The 20,114-nt window shown below is 41.3% G+C and overlaps 1 protein-coding gene and 1 long non-coding RNA gene across 8 annotated transcripts in view; both read right to left on the minus strand.

The window, feature by feature from the left end:
• DCLK1 (doublecortin like kinase 1) overlaps positions 1–20,114 on the minus strand; it is a 286,204-nt gene that overhangs the window by 239,110 nt on the left and 26,980 nt on the right. The window lies entirely within an intron of this gene.
• On the minus strand, positions 14,908–19,479 carry LOC311589959. Its single transcript, XR_014776706.1, has 2 exons — positions 17,678–19,479; positions 14,908–17,603 (listed from the first exon to the last, which is right to left on the minus strand). It is a non-coding gene; the product is annotated as an uncharacterized lncRNA (long non-coding RNA).

Raw genomic sequence — 20,114 nt, forward strand, 5'->3', positions numbered from 1 at the left:
CAAAGACCACATCTGGCTTGTCCAATCCTATCTCTCTAGTTTTTTCCTAAGCCCACATAAGGTTCAGCTATATATATTTAATGTTCACATAGTACTTACACATATTTACAGGGTGCAATATGATAGTTTTATCATACAACTACAGATGAGCAATGAGCAGATCAAGGCAATTATTATTCCAATATTCACAAGCCCTTATCCTTTATATATGTTGAGGGCCTGGCCTCCTCTGTTCACTCAAATTGCCCAAAGCTGTCAGTGGCTATGGCTGTAGTTATTATCCAATTGTCTCTTCGTAGAGTCATTTTTACCTGAGCCATTAGCAGCAGATGCCTGTGGTCCCTCTGTCCTTGTGTGTGTATATTTGCCTTCCCGGATGTCCCATGCTGGCTTTTCCCATGGAGCTAGTCACTCCTCCCAAGTCCTCTGAAATAAATTTTTTTATTCTCCCCATTCTCTCTTAAAAGTAGTTTGTAGTGTCTGAGTTTTTGCTTGCAGGTATGTCTGTGTGCCATGTGTGGGCAGCACCTGTGGAGGCCACAAGGTGGCATTGGATCCCCTGGAACTGGAGTTATGGTTATGAGCCACCATGTAGGCTCTGGGAAATTGGACGTAGGTCGTCTGAGAGAAGAGCCGGTGTTCTTTACTGTTGAATCATCTCTCCATCCATGCTCTTAATTTCGGAAGAATCCACAGTAGAGTCTAATAACTCAATTTCTTTGCCCAGTTCATTTAGTTCGTGGCTTTCAACTATCATCTCTATGCCAGTGTCTTCCTAATTGTACCTCCAGGCCGGTTGTGCCTTCTGCATTCCAGGCTGTACCCAACTGCCCTTCATAGGATCTCTAGTCGCATGGCTAATAGAGACCTCAATTTATAATGCTTAAAATTGAGCTTGTATGTCCTTCAGACATCTATCTCTATATCTAGGAAAACCACTCCTAATGTGCATAAAGTACTCAAAAAAGCTGTTGACCCAGCCAGATGCTCAAGGAACCACGGTGGTTACTGGTCGGGCCTACTTTCTCAGAGTAGCATACTCTGAACCGGCTACAAAAGCACAATAAATATTGTTCTATCCTAATAGATATTAAAGTTAAACCGTCCATAGGCCTGCAAATTATATAACATGATGATAAGAATAATTATAATTATTTTGTTGTATCATAGAGCATATAAAATATGTGTAATTCACAGTCATCACTATGTGAATTTGGGGATATTTTGGTTTAAATAATACAATCCAAAATGCTATAATAGTTAATCAAAATGAGTACATGGCATGCTGCAGAGATGGCTTAGTAGTTAAGAGCATTGGCTGCTCTTGCAGAGGACCCAGGTTCCTAGCACCCACATGGTGGCTCACAACTGTCTCTAACTCCAGTTCCAGGGTATCCAACATCTTCTTCTGTACACATGTGGTGCACAGTCATGCATACAGGCAAAACACCCACACACACAAAATAAAAGTACCTCTTTAAAGGTAGCATATAAGACATAGTGCTTAATATTCTACTTCTGCCTATAGCCACCACTTTCAGAAACAGCTTTATTGGAGTATAATTCATATATCATAGAATCGGCCAATTTTAATTATTCCTCTGAATGGGTTTTAGTAAACAAACAGTGAATGGCCATCCCAACAATTTAGTCTTGAACTTCTTTTGTCACCAGCCTCTGCTTCTACCTCCAGCCCAAGGAAGCTACTGATCCATCTTTACAGATTTGCAATTTTTGGAAAACTGATGCAATTTAAGGTCCCTCAGTGTTTACCTAACCAAACATTCATATATGTTGTCCTAATAGTGCAGCAGCAATCAGTTATATGGTTTTAGACAGTGTACAAGAGACTGAGAGAAGTCATTTAAGCTGCCCAAGGACAAGCAAGAGTATTTGAGCTTGCAAAAGTAACCTGCCTTTAAAAGCATAGGAGGATCCAGGACAGAATACAATGAATATCCCGAAAGCCATCACCCAAATCAAAGCAAAGAGGGTGAATGGTACTCCAACTTGATTTAAGTCCATCTCCATTCACCATATCACATGGGAGCTATCACAGAGAAAATGGCTCTATCTGGCTCAAACCTGAGCTACAGAAAGGAATACACATTTGACCTTGGGACCAAAATGAGAGTGTTGTGATCTCAACCTCAGAGAGCAACAGTCATCCATAAAAGAGACATAGGGATAACAGTGACAGACTGGTATGCCCTCAAATCCTGATGCCCAAGATAGTGTCTGAAACCGTTGTTTACAGACACACACACACACACACACACACACACACACACACACACACACACAGAGAGAGAGAGAGAGAGAGAGAGAGAGAGAGAGAGAGAGAGAGAGAGAGAGAATTAGGAATCTCTTTCTCTAAGATCTATAATTTCTCTTTTGTGCCAATGTAGAAGACATTGATTATAGTTTTTAATTGCTTAACTGAGTGACCATGATAGTACTGCATGAAAGGTAGTTCTTATTTCATCAAACTAAATGATTATAAAATATAGGTCAGACACATCCCAAAGCCATCACCCTCCTACAAACCCTGCAAATACAAACAATTGCTGGTTGCCTTTCTCCAGACGGGCCTTGGACTCCTAAACTTTTGCCCACATTTACCTTCCAAGTCCTGAGACTTCCCCCCTCACTATTTTACAATGTTAATTTAAGGAATAAAACTCTATAGGCTTCTTGAAATATCATCACTACAGAGACAGATTTCCTTTGTTGAATACATCATTTCTATTAATTTTTTGATGAAATAGAGATGAGAACCCAGATGCTAAGAAAGGCTACACAATGTTCCATCCCTATACACACGTATAGCTTTGATATTTTCCAGGAGAATAAGGTCAGGAGAATTTATAGGTCCCTCAGGCTGAAAATCAAGATGGAGGCTTCCCTTGACTGCATCCTCAGGTTCCCACTGCCTGTCATTGCCAAGAATGAAGTCATTCGGCAGCCAACATGCAGTTGCTTAAAGCTTTGTGCAGCAACGGCTGTTCCTTAGCAACCAATGTCCACAAATGGGTTTCCAAGGAAACCAGAAAGCCCAATTTATGAAGCTATGAAACAAAGCAACTCTAAAGGCAACCTTAGACACAGAAAGTGACTATTCTTACTGCTACTGACTACCTGACAACAAAGTGGTGCAAATATTTTATTTTTAAAGTTTAATGGAATGAGCCATTAAGATTGAAGATGTGTCACATTTACTCCCTGACCTCAGTACCTCACTGTGCATTTTCAAGATTCAAATGAAAGATATCAAATATTTGTATGTTTAAAAGATGATGGTTTTTGTAGGTGACATATTTTAAGAATCATCCATAAGGTATAAAGTTGTTTCCAGGTCCCAAACAGAATTCTGTGGACTTCACTGCTATGTAAGCTAAGACATCTGCTGCTCCCTTCTTTTCTGAACAGCAGATTTTCCTCACAGAGGCAGCAATAGATGGTTGCGCAGAACTGGGGAAAAGGAAGAAGGATGAAGGTGGTTAAACACGGGTGTTACACATACACCACACCTGAGTGTTTCAAGAAATCAACCACAAGTTCTGTTGCTAAGACTTCTTGTTATAAATAATAGCAGAGCCAAATGTGTTGGGATCCTGGCCTTTCAGATTTTAGAATTAAGTAACACAATGTCTGTATCAAATGCTGCTTATCACCAACAATGGGCTCTGAGCCACTGGCCATGGCCAGCCTTTTAGTAATCCTGCAATATCATGGACACATGTTTGTAACAGTGAGAGAGAAATGTGATTCGAGGGCCTCATATCACCTGCAGTTTTACCAAGAAATGAGGTATGGTAGAAAAAGAACTGATGGTTTATATTTACTATGATGAGAGTTTCTGGGGAAGAATGAATAGAGTGGAGGAACCTGAGAAAGAAAAGCAGAAAGCTGAGCCAAAGCAGCAGGGCAGGCACCATGCCGTGGCTGATCAAGGAAGAGACAACGATGAGTTGGAATATTTGGCCATGCCTACAATCAAAGCGGGAGTTAAGGACTGTACAAGAAATGTCTAGGGCACCTGCCGTTTTCTTACACAGGCTGAGGATAATAAAAAACACTCAGTAAGTACTCAGCAAGGTCAACAACACTGGGTCTGATTTGTCTGCTTCCTGTCGGGGACTGAAACTCAACAATGTTCTAGCCTTTCCCAGACGTTACTCATACTAGGCTATGCTAATCCTGTCTGAAAATATCTGCACAGAAATACACACCTTTTTGTTTCCTGCTTTATCTAATCTTTGTCTGTCTTGCATTTAGAGTTTTATGTTATGTAGGGCATTGATATACACTATTTCTAGTCTCACCACATATATTTTCACCATTTATTTTTTTTCAAAAGAGGGAGAGTATTGCTGATTTTTAAATCAAGCATTCTCAACCAGGAGTGACTTTTTTTGCTTCCAGAAGAAAATTGACAAGTTCTGAAAATGAGGTGTGAGAAGGTGGGGTGCCCACATAGTCCCAACGCTGCGGATCTGAACCAGGTTGATCCTGAGTTTGAGGCTAGCTTGGATTCTGTTGGAAGAGTGTCTTGACGAACAGAAATTGCCGAGGGAGGAAGAGAGAAAATGCAGAAGGAGAGAGAGAGAGTGAGGGAGAGAGGAGAATTCATGCCCTGGATTAGACAAATCCCTGAGCTAGATGAGCACCAGATCCCAAAATACTACTTTTTCTTCCTTTCCCTCCCTGTTCCCTGAGGCCTAAGGGAGTATACAGAAAGCAGATGCTTGTCCTTAGAAAAAGGCAGCAGTTGCCTCAGAAACCCACTCCTGATGCGTCAATGTTGTGGTTACAAAGACTGGGGACGGGCTCTCTTCACAAAAGCTCTTTCTTCAAATATCTCTTATGCATAGAAATCTGAAATCTTGACTTTTCCCAGTAACCTATTTGGTGCCAAACAGTGTTACCCCCACTCCATTACAAACAGGTGTTCAGGAAGTAGGTAGTTAACAGGTGTGAAGAGCCTAAATTTTATTAGACCATAAGAAGGCGTTATATTGAAAGGAGGAAAACACCAAACGATCAACAGAATGCAACCGTGTCCTCTCACTACCTCTGGCCTTCATTTCTAATCAGAGACTTTGATTCCCACATCAAGACCATAAAGGGACTAGAAAGTCCTCTGCTTCAGTTCACTAGCCATTCTGTGTCATAACTGCACTGCTTTTGAGTCTCTATAATAACAGTTCCATCTTGTAAAGGCTTTGCCAGGTCTCCTGTCAGTTCAGCTTTAGTTCTGTCTAAAAGACCAAGTACTAGATAAAATATCAATTCTGGGGTAAAAAGGACAGACTGCCGTTGTCTCTGTTCTCATTAGCTACTACTTAATGCCCACAGAACAAATGGAGTGACAATCATTTGCCCAGATGATGAAAATGTAAATGGTGATAATGAAATGTTTGTTGACTGAACTGAAGTCCATACAATCATCAAAACATGGAGACTTGGTGTATTTGGACCAATGTTCTCCAAGAACCACTGTGTTTTATGGTTTGGGTCCCAGGGCAGCTCTATGGTGAGCCATGGAACCTTTAGGAGGGGGCTAGTGGGAAGCCCTTACCTCACTGGACATCCTCGAAAGGTTTTTGTGGAACCCCGGGCCTCCTTAGCCTCTCTCTTGCATCTTGGCTGGTGATGCCCATGTTTATTCTACCATACATGAGTGTGTTATACATGTCAGAAACCCAAAACAGCATCAGTATCAATTGTGCATCAATATCAAGTAGATATTCCAGACTTAGGAGCCAAAAATAACCATTTTCTCCTTAGGCACTGCCTTAGGTACCTCATTATAGTAACAGGAAATGGGCTAATTCAATACGCTAAGCCTTAAGATAATGATTCAGTAAGATCAAGCATGGAGTCAGTGCTAAGTGGAGCACAATAGTGTCATTGGTATACCAGTAGTCTATAACATCATGGTAGGAAATAAACGACCATGAAATGCCTGTGGCAAGGCTCTTCCTTTCAACATTTTTTTTAAGATAGCCTTTTTCAGTTGAAGAACAAGTTATAGAGGAGCCGTGGTATACCATCTGCTGTGTTGCCTGGGATGGGCTCCTCATCTCTCCCCACCAGCAATCCTTGAAGACAGCTCTCCACAATGCTATGCTCACTCTATCAAGCACAGAATTAAACAAATTGAGTCAACAGGTTTGCTTCCTCATATATTTCTCTATGATTTTCATAACACGACTAAAATGTGCTGGAAAATAATAGAAATGGATAAAATTGAGATTTCTCTTTCTCCAACAACTGGTTTCATCAAAAGGAAAGAAAACTAAATTTATCTGTTTTCTGGCTAAATAGATTAGGGCAAACAGACACTTGGAATTAGACTATCACAAAGGAAAAGTCAGATAGTTCCTGAGGCATTTAAAAATAGATGCAGAAATGTCAGTAAACATCTATGAAAGTGGGCCCTGACAGAACGAAAGGGCAAAAAGGGCCGGATCTAAGAATCACAGACAGACAGCAGCTAGAGATGCACCCTGCCTTTTCCTTATCTGCAGACTATTAATGATGCTAGTTTGGGAAACTAGACCACAGGAGCAACCAATGTATGTTTCAGTTTTCAGATGATGGGTGTATATCACTGGGCACCTAGGGCTCAAACCTTCCAGCAATTTCCAAACTGCTTATGCACAGTAATAGCTAAAAAGAAGAGACAAGGCACAAAATTCAGGTTTTGAAAGGCCTCCTGCGAGAGTCCCTAAGCTGGCAATACAGGCAAAGAAAGAACTAGAGTCTAAGCAGGGGGTGAGGGGTGGGGGTGTGAAAGCCCAGATCTGGAAATAGTTCATCTATTTTGAGATCTGTCCTGAAGAACTGTACTTTACAAGCAGTTAATTACACCCGTGGTAGCTGCAGCCATGCTGCCCATTATCCACGGTCCCACTAACACCCTACCAGGAAGGATGCCCACAAAGGATTGGTACAGAATATTAAAAAGGAGGAGGGAGAAAAGATGCGGGTTAAAAACTAACATGAGAATAATAAGCTAATACAAATTTGTCTTCACTAATACTGGTGACAGGCATCCCATTTAGATTTACATTCTCTCTTCATCAAAAGTAACAACAATAAAATCCCATTGCAGAAAAATATCCTGAAGTCATTTAAATAAAGTTGAGACTTTGAAAAGGACCTGGATAACTATTCAAAGATTATAATTTAAACTCTTTAACTGAGAACAACTTCCAGTCACTTCCTTATCATCAACAATAAACTACTTGAAAGTGATGTTTTTCTGCACATGTCCACGTTTAAACTCAGTTACATTTGTGTGCTTATGTGCACAGAGGAGAGGGAGAGGGTATGCCATGTGTGTAAAGATGAGGAGGAAACCTGCTGGAACTAGTTCTCTCCTTCTCCCAGGAACCAAACTCCAGTCACTCGGATTGGCAGCAAGTGCCTTTGCCTGCTGAGTCACCTCACCAGCTCCAAATACCCACTTCTGAAACACACCATGTAATTAAAGCCTCAAACAGTATATGTAAATCGCTTTAACAAAATATCGTTTACTAAGCTCCAATATTAATCAATATATCATCACACAATAACCCCACTGAAAACCAAGTACTTGTGTTCTCAGGCCCTTTCCTTTAATTCAAATGAAATTATTAATAGAACAATTAAACCTCTAGAACAATCTAAGAAATTTTTAAATAAATTTGGTCTTTTAAAAATAATTATTTTAGCCGGGCAGTGGTGGCGTACACCTTTAATCCCAGCACTTGGGAGGCAGAGGCAGGGGGATTGCTGTGAGTTTGAGGCCAGTCTGGTATACAAAGGGAGTCCAGGACAGCCAAGGCTACACAGAGAAACCCTGTATCGAAAAAAAATCAAACAAACAAACAAATGAAAAACAAAAAATAATTATTTTATGCTTCAAGTACATGTATATGCAATGATCTGTGTGCAGTGCCTATAGTGGCCAGAAGAGGGTGCCAAGTCCGTTGGAACTAAAGTTCTGTGTGACTATAAGTTGTGATGTTCCACTAAATTAGAGATATCAAGATAAAAATGGCAAAGTCTCTCTTGATTCCATTAACTGTCACACATTGATACTTGGATCCATTTCCAAGCAATAACTATACTTGCAGTGTGTAAGGATGCTAAAGTTAATGTCATTACTGGAATATATCCGCACACTAGATGCCGTAGGAGTTCCAGAACCATCATCTGGGAATCACTTCATCACCTTAAAGACGTATTGCTTGGAACAACATGATGAAGAGGCGTGGACAGCACCCACTGTAAAACTTGAAGGCAAGGAATGCGGTTCCTCTAAATGGAAAGCCATCTGAGAAGAAAAGTGACAGTATCTTACACTCATCAAAAACCCACATGAGAAGGGAGAGAGAGAGAGAGAGAGAGAGAGAGAGAGAGAGAGAGAGAGAGAGCAGAAAGCAAAGAGGAAAAAGAGGTGGGGTAGGGAGACAGAGACAGGGACAGGGACAGAATATAAGAGGATATGGGGATGCGGAGACACAAACAGATGGTCCCTCTCATACCTTCCTGCCTAAACGATGCATGGACCTTTGGTTTTGATCAAGAATGTGGAAAGGCTATGCCAGCAGATAGCTTAGTTGGCAAAATGTTAGCTGAACAGGCAGGAGAACCTGAGTTTGAGTCCCAGCCTTCACATAAAAATAAATAAATTATTTCTTGTCATCTGGGTGTAGTGGTGGCACACACCTGTAACCCCAGAGCTGGGAGTGTAGGGGGAGACAGAAGCATCCCAGAGGTGCACCAGCCAGCCAGAAGCAGAATCACCAAGACACAGGTCCCAGTGAATCCTATCTCAAAAACCAAGGAGGCTGGCTCCTAGGGAACAACATCCAAGGTTGATTTCTTGCCCCCATACACACGAATACCAGCACACACACAACTATGCCCCCATCCCCACACATACAATCACACACAAAATGTATTTCTAAAAAAAATAGATAAATGTCTGAGGTGTTAAAAGGCATTAAACCATTTTGGTGGATCAGAATAATTTCTGTAAGAATAGGATCTTTGTCAAGATCTAGAATTTTCTGTTGATAATCAAACACAGAATTGTACAGAGGTGGCTAATTTTTCTTCTCGGTTTTGTTTTTGTCTTTGTTTTTGTTTTTGGTCTAGGGTTAATATCCAAATGCAAAGAAATTAAAAATGGTCTAAAAATATTTCTGTCATATGGTAAGTATCAAAGGCATGTCCTCCCTCCAAGGGATAAGAGAATCAGATACGGGCATTGATAAGTACAGAATAGAAAACATTAAATGATACCTTTCCTGGAAAAAGCAACTTTCTGAGGACATGGTGATAGCACTCATGAGGGTCAAGATCTCAGTGAAATACACAGGTGGCTGTAGTAAGCCACGTCCCTCAGGACTGATATTTCCATGACCATCATAGAGCAGGTTGCTATGGTGACCTACGGAACAACTCAGCCTGTAGTCTTGCTGACCAGTGTGGTGATGGGAGCCTTGCTGCTGATTATCCCTAGTAGGAGAGGTGAAGGGCCATCAGACACTCAGTGGGGGTCCTAGTTATTACTCCCCCTTCCTCTCCGTGTAGTTTTGGGGACAGGTGCTTAAGTGCATAAGAGGGAGATATGATATCGCTTCTCTGAGGTCTCTGCTCACGATGGAGTGGGACTCTTCCGTGGTTAGCTGTTTTCCCACTCACTCATACCTAGTAAAATTCACAAAGCTGGGCTTCAATGGACTGGCCTCTTTGTCCTGTCCTCAGTGTGCTATCTTGGATGAGTATACATCTGTTCATCCCCCCAAGAAAAAGTAACTTGAGAAGCAGGAAGATTGCAAGTGTCTGGGCTGCTTGGATTACATAAGGGGACGCTGTCTCAAACAAACAAACAAACAAACAAACAAAAAGCCCTGAGAGTGGATGGGGCAATGGTTCAGTGGACCATGTGCTTGCTAACACAAGCATGAGGAGCTGAGTTCTTGAGTTCAAATCCCCAGCACCCACATAAAAGATGGGCACATGGTTCTTGCCTACGAGCTCAGTGCTGGTGGGACTGTAGACAATACTGGATTGCAGGGGCTTGCTGGCCAGAGAGCCTGGCTGAAACAGCAAGCCTGACTCAGTGAGTGTCCTTGTCTCAGAAAACAAGGGAGTGTGAGGTAGAGGAAGTTACCCCAAAATTCCCTGTGCACATCCCACTTCACACCCTCCCCACCATACAGACAGACAGAAAGACAGACAAAGACACACACACACACACACACACACACACACACACACACACACACACACACGGCAGGGGGAAATTTTGATGTATTTCAACTATTGGAAGGAATTAGTTTTTTTTTTTTACTTTATTATTGTTCCCTATTGTCAACTGTAGCAAAATTATAATAAATTCATATAATAAATAAGATAAATTAATCAAATAAAAACTACACAATCTGGCCACCCCAAAAGAAGGTTAATTAGCTATGAGCAGGTTCTGCTGGCTTAGAGAACAGTCTTCTGCACTCAATTTTTTTCCACATGTACATAACTTACCCATCACTAAAATCCTATGGTCAGCTCTGAAGAAGTAAATGAGAATGTGAAAAATGCCTGGGAACTATCTCATGTATTCTTTGTCACCCAGGAGACCTCACTGGGGAGATCCAGTCATTTGGGGTTAAAGATAACTTTGGGGATGAAATCTACAAACTCCTCTGAAATTCAAAAATGTCTTGATACTAAATTTCAAAGGCATTCTCTGGTAGTTCAACAAACACCATCACCCAGGCACAGCGGACAGACATCCTAGAATTATCTGTGAAGTGTCACTCCTTGAAAAGGTATCTAGAATAAGTGAAACACAATGAAATGACGAGAGGAGAAAAGAGAGATTATAAAACAAGTGAAATTCATTCAGGAAGCCAGCAAAGCACACACGACCCATATTGCAACCATGAAAAGGCAGAGAGAGGCAGGGCTTGGCGTATGTCGCCGTTATGTGCACCTGAGTCCATGTGCAGGCGGCATCTCAGACAGTAACAAAGAAAGAATCACCAGCAGAGCACAGAGAAGGTGACGTAAAGAATAGACATCCGGGCAGTCGTCACCAGCACATCAGAAGACAGCAATCAAAACAAAATCAAATAAATCACTAAGCGCTTCAACTCTCAGATGCCCAAGGTTGTACTTAACTCTGAAACACCACAGGTGCAAAGACAGGAAGTGGCTCACAGCAAGAACCTGGCTGTGTGTCCTTCCATGCAGCACAACCCATAAACCATCCAATCCGCTCAGCACAGTGCTATCCAAGCTTTCCTGTAGTTGAAGAGTACAGGAAACAGCTTTAGCAAATGCATAATTACACAACGATATGAATAGAAAAAATCGAGGCTGTGCTTGTTAGTTCTTGTCAACTTGACACAAACTAGAATAACCCAGGAAGAGGAAACGACAACTGAAGAATTACGTCCCTCAGATTGGCATGAGGGGGGCAATGTCTATGGGGCATCTTTTAAATTGCTAATTCATATAGGAAGGCCCAACCCACTGAGAGCCGTGCCACCCCTGGGCTGTACATGAGAAGAGAGATAACTGAGCAAGCCATGGAGAGCAATCCCAGAAGCAGCATTCCTCCATAGCCTCTGCTCCCTTCCTGCCTCCAGGCTCCTGCTTGAATTCCTGCCCTGGGTTTCCTCCCTAATAGACCTAAAAGTGTAAGCCAAATAAACCCTTTCCTCCCCAAGGTGCTTTTAGCCCGGGGTGCTGATCACAGCAATACAAAGAAAACTAGAGCAGAGGCCAAGCTGAGAAAGTTGAGAGGATTAATGAGCAGATTGGTGGCTTCTGGGCTGGAGGTGTGAGTGGGGACAGGACAGGCCATGAGGGGACTTTCTGACATGAGAGGGAAAGGGACTCCTCCTCACCCCAGAGTCTGGCTGAAGTCTCTCCCGAGAGTAAAAAAAAAAAAAAAAATCCACACAGCTACCAGCGCTTTCTGTGAAGACTGTGTATGCGGTGACAATATTTTTTTACAGGGGCATGTTTCAAATAAGAACACTAAAATAGCAATGAAACATGTGTAAGACATAAGCATGCATGACCTGCAAGCACAGCCCATCTCCTTTCCTGACCGTACGCCTGGAGTTTCCAAGAATCTCACCAGAATCCCCATTTACAGAAAGACCTGTCCTCACCCCGTGGGCAGCCTTGGGGACTTTGCTGGCATTATCAGAGTGTAATCCTGCCCAAGCACCTCAGGAACCTCACTGTAATCTCATTTGCAGAAACAGGGGGATGAAAATAAAGTGGAGGGAGGGCCCTTTAGAACTCCTTTCCATAATATAATTCCCAAGCCTCCAGTATCTTATTTGCAGCTACTGCTACGTCCTTTAAATGTGACCCTCATGAAGCCTAGACCCGCACAAGGGCATGTCTCGTTCCCTCTGTTAGTCCCTCTATTAGGCCCATGCTTACAGCACTTTACTTGTGCTAAAATCTCCTCTATACACTCTCTAACTTTACTTCCTACTGGCTTCCCTGACATTCTTCTCTGTGGCAAAGTCAAGGATTCTTTCCAAGGACTCTTGAGGCTGCTGCAGGCTAGGACACGGAGCTGGGTCCTTGTCTCATACCTCGCTGCAGCCGAGAGCGTGACTATGAATTTATTAAGGTCATTGCCTAAGACAACTACAAGGCATGAAATTTATGTCATATAAATTATACTTTAATAAAAGTGTAATCAGACTTTAAGGATTTTAAAGCTGACATGTTTCAAATTCAGCAATACTCTACTTCAAAAAAAATAGTTGTATTTTAGAAGAAAATTCACATTATAAATGTCCGTTTGCAGAAAGAATGTACTTTTCCATCACTGGAAAAGTAAAGTTTTGCGATAATCTAAAAAATATATATCTTTAAGGGTTTTATATTTATTCCAAATTCATTAATTTTAGAATAACAACTAAAGTAGCAACAAATACTTAGAAGAAAAAATTTAAAGGCATTTTAATTATTTTGGCAAGTGGCACACTCATGCTGATATACTTAAATATTAAAGGAGATCCAGAACTTCATAATTTCAGGAAAGACAACCTTATTTTGAAACCCTCATGGGTAAAGTTTATAAGTTTATATGGCTTCAGGATTAAATAAGAACAATCCTAGGATGAAAAGATATACATAAATTTTATGTGTTAAGATTTTTTGTAAGTACAACAAAGCATTGCATATGGTGACATGGTTAAGGATGACTCTGTGTCCCACCTGAGTCACAATGGACAGTTACTTGGACACCGTCTCTGCATCTCTGAAGACAGTGATAGCATCTGCCACACAGTGTGGCTGGCGTGGTAAAAGGCAGCTTACCGCCTGGCACAGGATGAGCATGCTGATGACAGGTGCAGGTCTGTTCTTGTTGGGTTTAATTGTTCAAGTTTGTGCTGATTGGAAGTGAATGCCCTTCCTCTTTAAGCTCAGGAATTTAAACACTCTATTCCATGTTAGGTGGTGCTGTTTGGGGGGTTTCCTTTAAGAGGGGGACCCTTTAGGAGGTGGAGACTTGCTGAAGGGAGAAGTCACAGTCACCAGTGTTCTTGGTCACTCTCTCTGCTTCCTATGTGCTATTGAGACAGCATGTCTCAGCTTTCCACAACTGTTGTCTGCTACCATGCTTCCTTAGCCATATGGACTCAAACCCTCTGGACCCTTAAGGCAAAATAAACTTTCTTCTATATGGTGCTTCTGGTCATGGTGTTTTATCACAGCCACAGGATCATAGTTAATATAGCCTCATGCTATGAAGGTCGTTGCTTTTCTGGAAGGCCAGTTCACCAGACATGTTGATGCCAACTGAGCATAACAAAAATCTCTTCCAACTGTTGATTCATTCCACACTGTGTTACTGCCACCCCCTGGCACAGAGATGGTGCTAATCTGGACTCCCTTCAGCTGATAGCAAAGGACAGAGCAAAGGATGCCCACCCAGAATTCATACAGTGGGATCACTTCCAAAGCCCATCCAAGTGAGAGAGGTGCAGGAAAAAGATTAAATAATTTAAATGCATTGTTTCCCTACAACTAGGGCTTGCTGTTTTCAAAGCAACCTCATTTTAAGACTTTAAAAATAAAGTGTCTTTGCCAAAGGTGAAACCAAATAGCCTTTTAAAAAAAAGTAACAATAAAAATTACTCCAAGTTGGGCACAGTGGTGCACACTTATAATCCCAGCACTCAGGGAGGCAGAGGCAGGCAGATTGCTGTGAGTTCGAGGCCAGCCTAGTCTATAAAGCGAGTCCTGGACAGCCAAGGCTACACAGAGAGACCCTGTCTCAAAAACCAAAGACAAACAAACAAAAAAACAAACAAACAAACAAAGGACTCCGAATGACACTCTGCTGTATTCATAGTTCAGTGCCTTGCTCAGCCATCATCAGCAGAAGCTTCCTCCTGTGGTAGATGGGACAAACAGAGAGCCACAGCCAGACATCATGCAGAGACCTTGAAGCATTCATCCCTAAACGGGATGTCTCCATTAAATCCCTCCCCTCAGAGCTCAGGGAACCCTGTGGAAGAGGAGGCAGAAAGAGCGTAAGAGCCAGAAGGAATGGAAGACACCAGGAAAGGGAGGCCCTTTAAATCAACTGAGCAAAGATCATATGAGCTCCCAGAGACTGAAGCAGCAGGCACCAGGCCCGCACAGGTCTGCAGCAGGTCCTCTCTGTGTATATATTTGGACTTTTGGTTTAGTATTTTTATGAGACTCCTGAGTGTGTGAACTGAAAAAGTTGGTCTCTGATTCTTGGATTTCTCTTTCTTCTCTTGTTTTGCCTTGTCCACTTTCGATGTGATTTTTGTTTTGTTTTGTTTTCTCTTATTATATTTTTTATTTTGTTACATTTGGTTGTTATTTCTTAGAAGCCTGTCCTTTTTTTTTTTCTAGTGACTTCTTTTGTTTAATTCATTCTACATGTCAAGCTCCAAAGGAATTGCTTGGGATCCACATAGGGAAAACAACAACAATAACAACAACACAGATTGTACCTTCTACTATCCAATTTACATTCCATGTAGCCTGTCCTTTTCTAATGAGAGACAAAAGGGGAGTAGATCTGGGTGGGAGGGAGAGAGGGAAGGAGCTGGGAAGAGTAGAGGAAGGGGAAACTAATTGGGATATATTATATGAGAAAATAATATTTTTAATAAAAAGCAAAATTAAAAACAAAGGCTAATGTTTCAAAGAGAAAAAAGAAAAGAAAAAAAAAGAACAGAAAAGACAGTGTCTATAATGTTGATTGTCAATGGATTTCCAGTTCCTTTAAGCCAGTGGTTTTCAACCTTCTTAATGCTGCAGCCCTTTAATACAGTTCTCATGTTGTCATGGCCTCCAGCCATTAACTTATTTTTGTTGCTACCTCATAACTATAATATTGCTACTGTTATGACTCATAATGTAAATATTTTTGAAGATCGAGGTTTGTCAAAGGGGTCTCAACCCACAGGTTGAGAACCTCTGTTTTATACCTTCTGTTTCTCCTGTGCCCAAAATGTGTATGTGCTTGTGACAATCCTAGAAGCCGAGTTTTTGTTTTTGATGATCTTGAAGTTTCAAATGCTTCAGCCCTCTCACTTTGATGTGAAGAAATAAATGGTTGATGTCATCGCTCTGACTGCCAACATGCCTTCGTGGGAGACTAAAAGCTAATGACACTGAAGGCTTGGACAGTTACAAACTGTTCTCAAGACAGGCTTTAAGAGCAGGGGTTCATTTTAATGAAAGCCGTTTAATGGTACATAGGTACACAAAGCTAAACATTTTGTATTATTTAAGTTCTGAACACATTAGCAAAGGCATTCTTGCACTTCTCAATTATCAGTGCCACTTGCCTAAAAGTGTCTCCAGACTGCCCAGACACGGTAAGGACAATCCCAAATAAAACTGACTCTACCATTCCTCGGCTTCCAACAGGAAAATACAAATGTGACACCACTGAAGAGCAGCTGTTCTCAGCACCTGTGCTGTGCCCGACACAGACAGCATGGTGTTTTCTGACCTAAGAAAGCTATGAGAATATGCATAGTCCCAGCAAGAAAAGATGTTTAGTAAAAAGAGTAAAGCGCCATCTTCTTGAAAGAATCCACACAAAACTGTTGATCCTGCTCACATAGGTGGCCTGGGAACAGGTCTGTTTTTTGATCACTGTCAACACTAAGCATTCTGCATGATGAAATAATATTTGAAGTTTGATTTCTATCAACTAGAAGAGGTCAAAGAGATGATCTTAGTCTCTCCTTTTTTTTTTTCTTTTTCTTTCTTTTTTTTTTTTTCTTTTTTTTTTTTTTTTTTTTTTTTTTTTTTGCCCAGCTCATCAGGGAAGCCATGTGTAATGATAATTCAATAAAAGGGTGTTTATTTTTTAAATTCCAAGTGACTAGGACTATCAATTTGAAATGAAATACAAATACAACAGAGAAAGAACTTTTGCTGTAGAAAAAAATCATGATACTGCCAAAAAATGACCATTTTCTCCTGTCCATCCTCTGGACAGAACATCAAGTCCAGAAATGAAATGAGAATTACGGAAACAATTCCATGTGTCCCAGGGCAAGGACATAGCATCAAGCAGCCTGGAAAAATGAAACAATGAACCAGGTTTCCACACAGAGATCTGATGTAATGCTGAAACTCCTTATTTTTTACTTCACTATCCAAAAGAGCCCCTGCTAACTGAGTCGCTGGGCTTTTGAAAGTTATTGTACTGTTTTGTGTGCCTCATCAGGTGTGGAGTCAATGCCAGTCCCCACAAGTAGGGACACCTCTTTGGCCTAGTAGCCTCCTAGGCTGCACCATAAGAAAACCACCTGAAGCTCCTACTTCTCACTGGTTTTTCCAATCCACTATTCTCAGCAGGCAAGACTGTGAAATATAAGATCCTTGGCACTAAATATCTAGGCCCATGGACTGAAAACTACCTTCCAAGTTACTTGCTCTTCCATTTCCTGCACACATTGAAAGTGTCCTTGTGTTTTGCGCATCTTCCATGTTGAGAGTTTTCTCTCTTGGAGGAATTACACCTGGCAACAGTTGAGGACCTAAATTCAGAGCATGGGAGTTTCACTGACTTCCACTCATCCCCACTGAAGACTCCCAGAAGATGAATGAGGAAAACCCATTTGTGCATTGTAGGTTTAGATTTATCTACTTTATCTAGGGTTCTTAAACACTTCACCCTCACTTCTAATCCACCAATCAGAGGAAGAGAAGAAAGAATGTTAATAGGAAAAGGAGATTGTGGGCCTGTTTAGATGTAATTCCTTGGGCCATTTCCACTCTGAGTTGTCAGGATACCAGCAGTCCAGTCCAATGCCCAGCACCAAACAGCAGCACCAACTCATAGCAGTGGCAAGATGCAGCAGAAACAGCAAGGCTCTGCCGAATTGGCACAGGTCAGTGGAAGTGGCCAAAATCAGCTGCAGTACCACAAAAAGTTCTCTGGACTGTTTCTCTCTGGAAAGTGAAGACCAGCAAAGACCCCTGAAGCCTTGCACAGTGTAGCAATGCAAACGCGTTGTCTGTCTGCAGGCTTCTATTTATATTCTTTCTAAATATCATTTGCCCTCTCATATGTCCGTTTTCAACAAAACATCACCTGCCCTCTCACAAGACAGCTTCCAGCAAAACATCACATGACACAACTGAGTTTTTAAAGAAACCGGAAACTTCTACTTCCTTGTATGGTATGAGGAAGGACAGAGGCAGCCCCTACCAGCGCACATATGGACTCAATGAGCATGGTGTCCACTGATCTCTTCTTGAGAGTTGGCATCTCTACAGTGTGTTCACCATTCCCTGCACCTTCAAATCTCCAGTATGTCCTCATATCAGAATGCAGCTACCTCCCAGCATTTCATCCTGATACTCTCCTGCTGACAATTATCTCTTGCCATCTGATTCAAACACTGGTATTGAGGGGATGTTGGTGAAATTACTGCTGTCTCCTGGCACTTGTCTTATAGGACTTTTAAGAATATGGGATAATTGTGGGTTTTTAGTATATAGAATAATTTACAATTTGTTTCTGTTGTATAGGTAGCTTTAAAAAAATCTTATAATAGCTTGAGATAAGGGATGGAGAATCCTCCAGAAGATCTTCTATTGTACAAGATTGTTTTAGCTATTCTGAGGCTTTTTTTGTTTTTGTTTTTTGTTTTTTTAATATGAAGTTGAGAATTGGTATTTCAAGGTCTGTAAAGAATGTCATGAGAATTTTGAGAGGGATTCCATTGAATCTGTAGATTGCTTGTGGTAAGATGCTCCTGATGCACGAGCATGGGAGATCTTTCCGTTTTCTCGTATCTTCTTCAATTTCTTTCTTCAGAGACTTGAAGATTTCTTTTTTTCATACAAATCTTTCACTTGCTTGGCTAAAGTTACACCAAGATACTTTATATTATCTGTGGCTATTGTGAAAGGTGTAGTTTCCCTAATTTCTTTCTCTGCCTGTTTGTCATTTGTATTAGGGAGGGCTACTGATTTTTTAAAATTAATCTTGTATCTGGCCATTTTGCTGAAGGTGTTTACTAGCTGTAGGAGCTCTTTGGTGGAATTTGGGGGGTCACTTATATGCACTATCATATCATCTGTGTATAGTGATACTTAGACTTCCTCATATCCTTTGTGGATCCCCCCCTTTTTTGTTGTTGTTGTTGTCTTATTGCTCTAGCTAGGACTTCGAGTGCTATATTGAAGAGATATGTAGAGAGTGGGCAGCCTTATCTAGTCCCTTATTTCAGTGGAATTTATTTGAGTTTCTCTCCATTTATTTTGATGTTGGTTATTAGCTTCATGTATATAGCCTTTATTATATTTGTGTATGTGCCTTGTATCCCTGATCTCTCCAAGGCTTTAAACATGAATGAGTGTGGGATTTTGTCAAATGCTTTTTTGGCATCTAAGGAAATGAGGATGTGTTTTTTCTTTCAGTTTGTTTATATGATGGATTACATTGATGGATTCCCATATATTGAATGACCCCTGCATGGCTGAGATGAAGCCTACTTGATCCAGAGCTAAATAGAGAATTCTCAACAGAGGAACATCGAATGGCTGAGAAAAATTGAAAGAAATGCTCAATGTCCTTAGTTATCAGGGAAATTCAAATCAAAATGACTCTGAGATTCCATTTTACACCTACCAGAATGGCAAAGTTCAAAAACTCAAGTGACAGCTCATGCTAGAGAGGATGTTGAGAAAGGGGAACACCCTTCCATTGTTGATGGGAGTGCAAACTTGTACAACACTTTGGCAATCAATATGGTGCTGTCTCAGAAAACTGGGAAGAGTTATACCTCAAGACCCAGCTATACCGCTCCTGGGCATATATCCAAAAGATGCACTACCATACAACAATGATATTTGCTCAACTATGCTCATAGCAGCCTTATTCATAATAGCCAGAATCTGAAAATAGCGTAGATGTCCTACAGCTGAAGAATGGATAAAGAAACTGTGGTACATTTACACAATGGAATAATATTCAGCTATCAAAATCAAGGAAAATTTGAAATTTGCAGGCAAATGGATAGAACTAGAGAAGATGATCCTGAGTGAAGTAACCTAGATTCAGAAAGACATGCATGGTATATACTCACTTATAAGTGGATATTAGGCCAACAAAGATGTCCTCTGAGAGACTCCACCCAGCAGGAGATGGGGACAGATGCTGGGACTCACTATTGGACTCTGAGTTGAGCTCTGAGAGTGGTACGGAATAATGGGGGGATGAAAAGACCCAGAGGAATAAGAAGCCCCACAAGGCGACCATGAAGGCCAGCAGATCTACACCAGGGCAGTGGGGTGCTGTACAAACTGTTGTATCAGCCAAGGACAGTTCATGCAGTAAATCTAGATCACTTTTACAGATATAGCCAATGGACAGCTCATTCTCCACAATTGTGAGGAAAGTGGAGACTGCCTCTGACATGAACTCTGGTGCCCTCAATTTGATCACTTCACCTTGGTGGGGAGGCCCAGCAGGCACACAGAGGAAGGAAAGCAGGCTATCTGGATAAGGCTATGGTTATAGGGTGGAGGAGGAGGTCCCCTCTTGTCAGAAGTCTAGGAGAAGG

This window comes from Acomys minous (assembly GCF_964271855.1).
Source record: "Acomys minous genome assembly, chromosome: 19".
In the NCBI taxonomy this organism is placed as follows: domain Eukaryota; kingdom Metazoa; phylum Chordata; class Mammalia; order Rodentia; family Muridae; genus Acomys; species Acomys minous.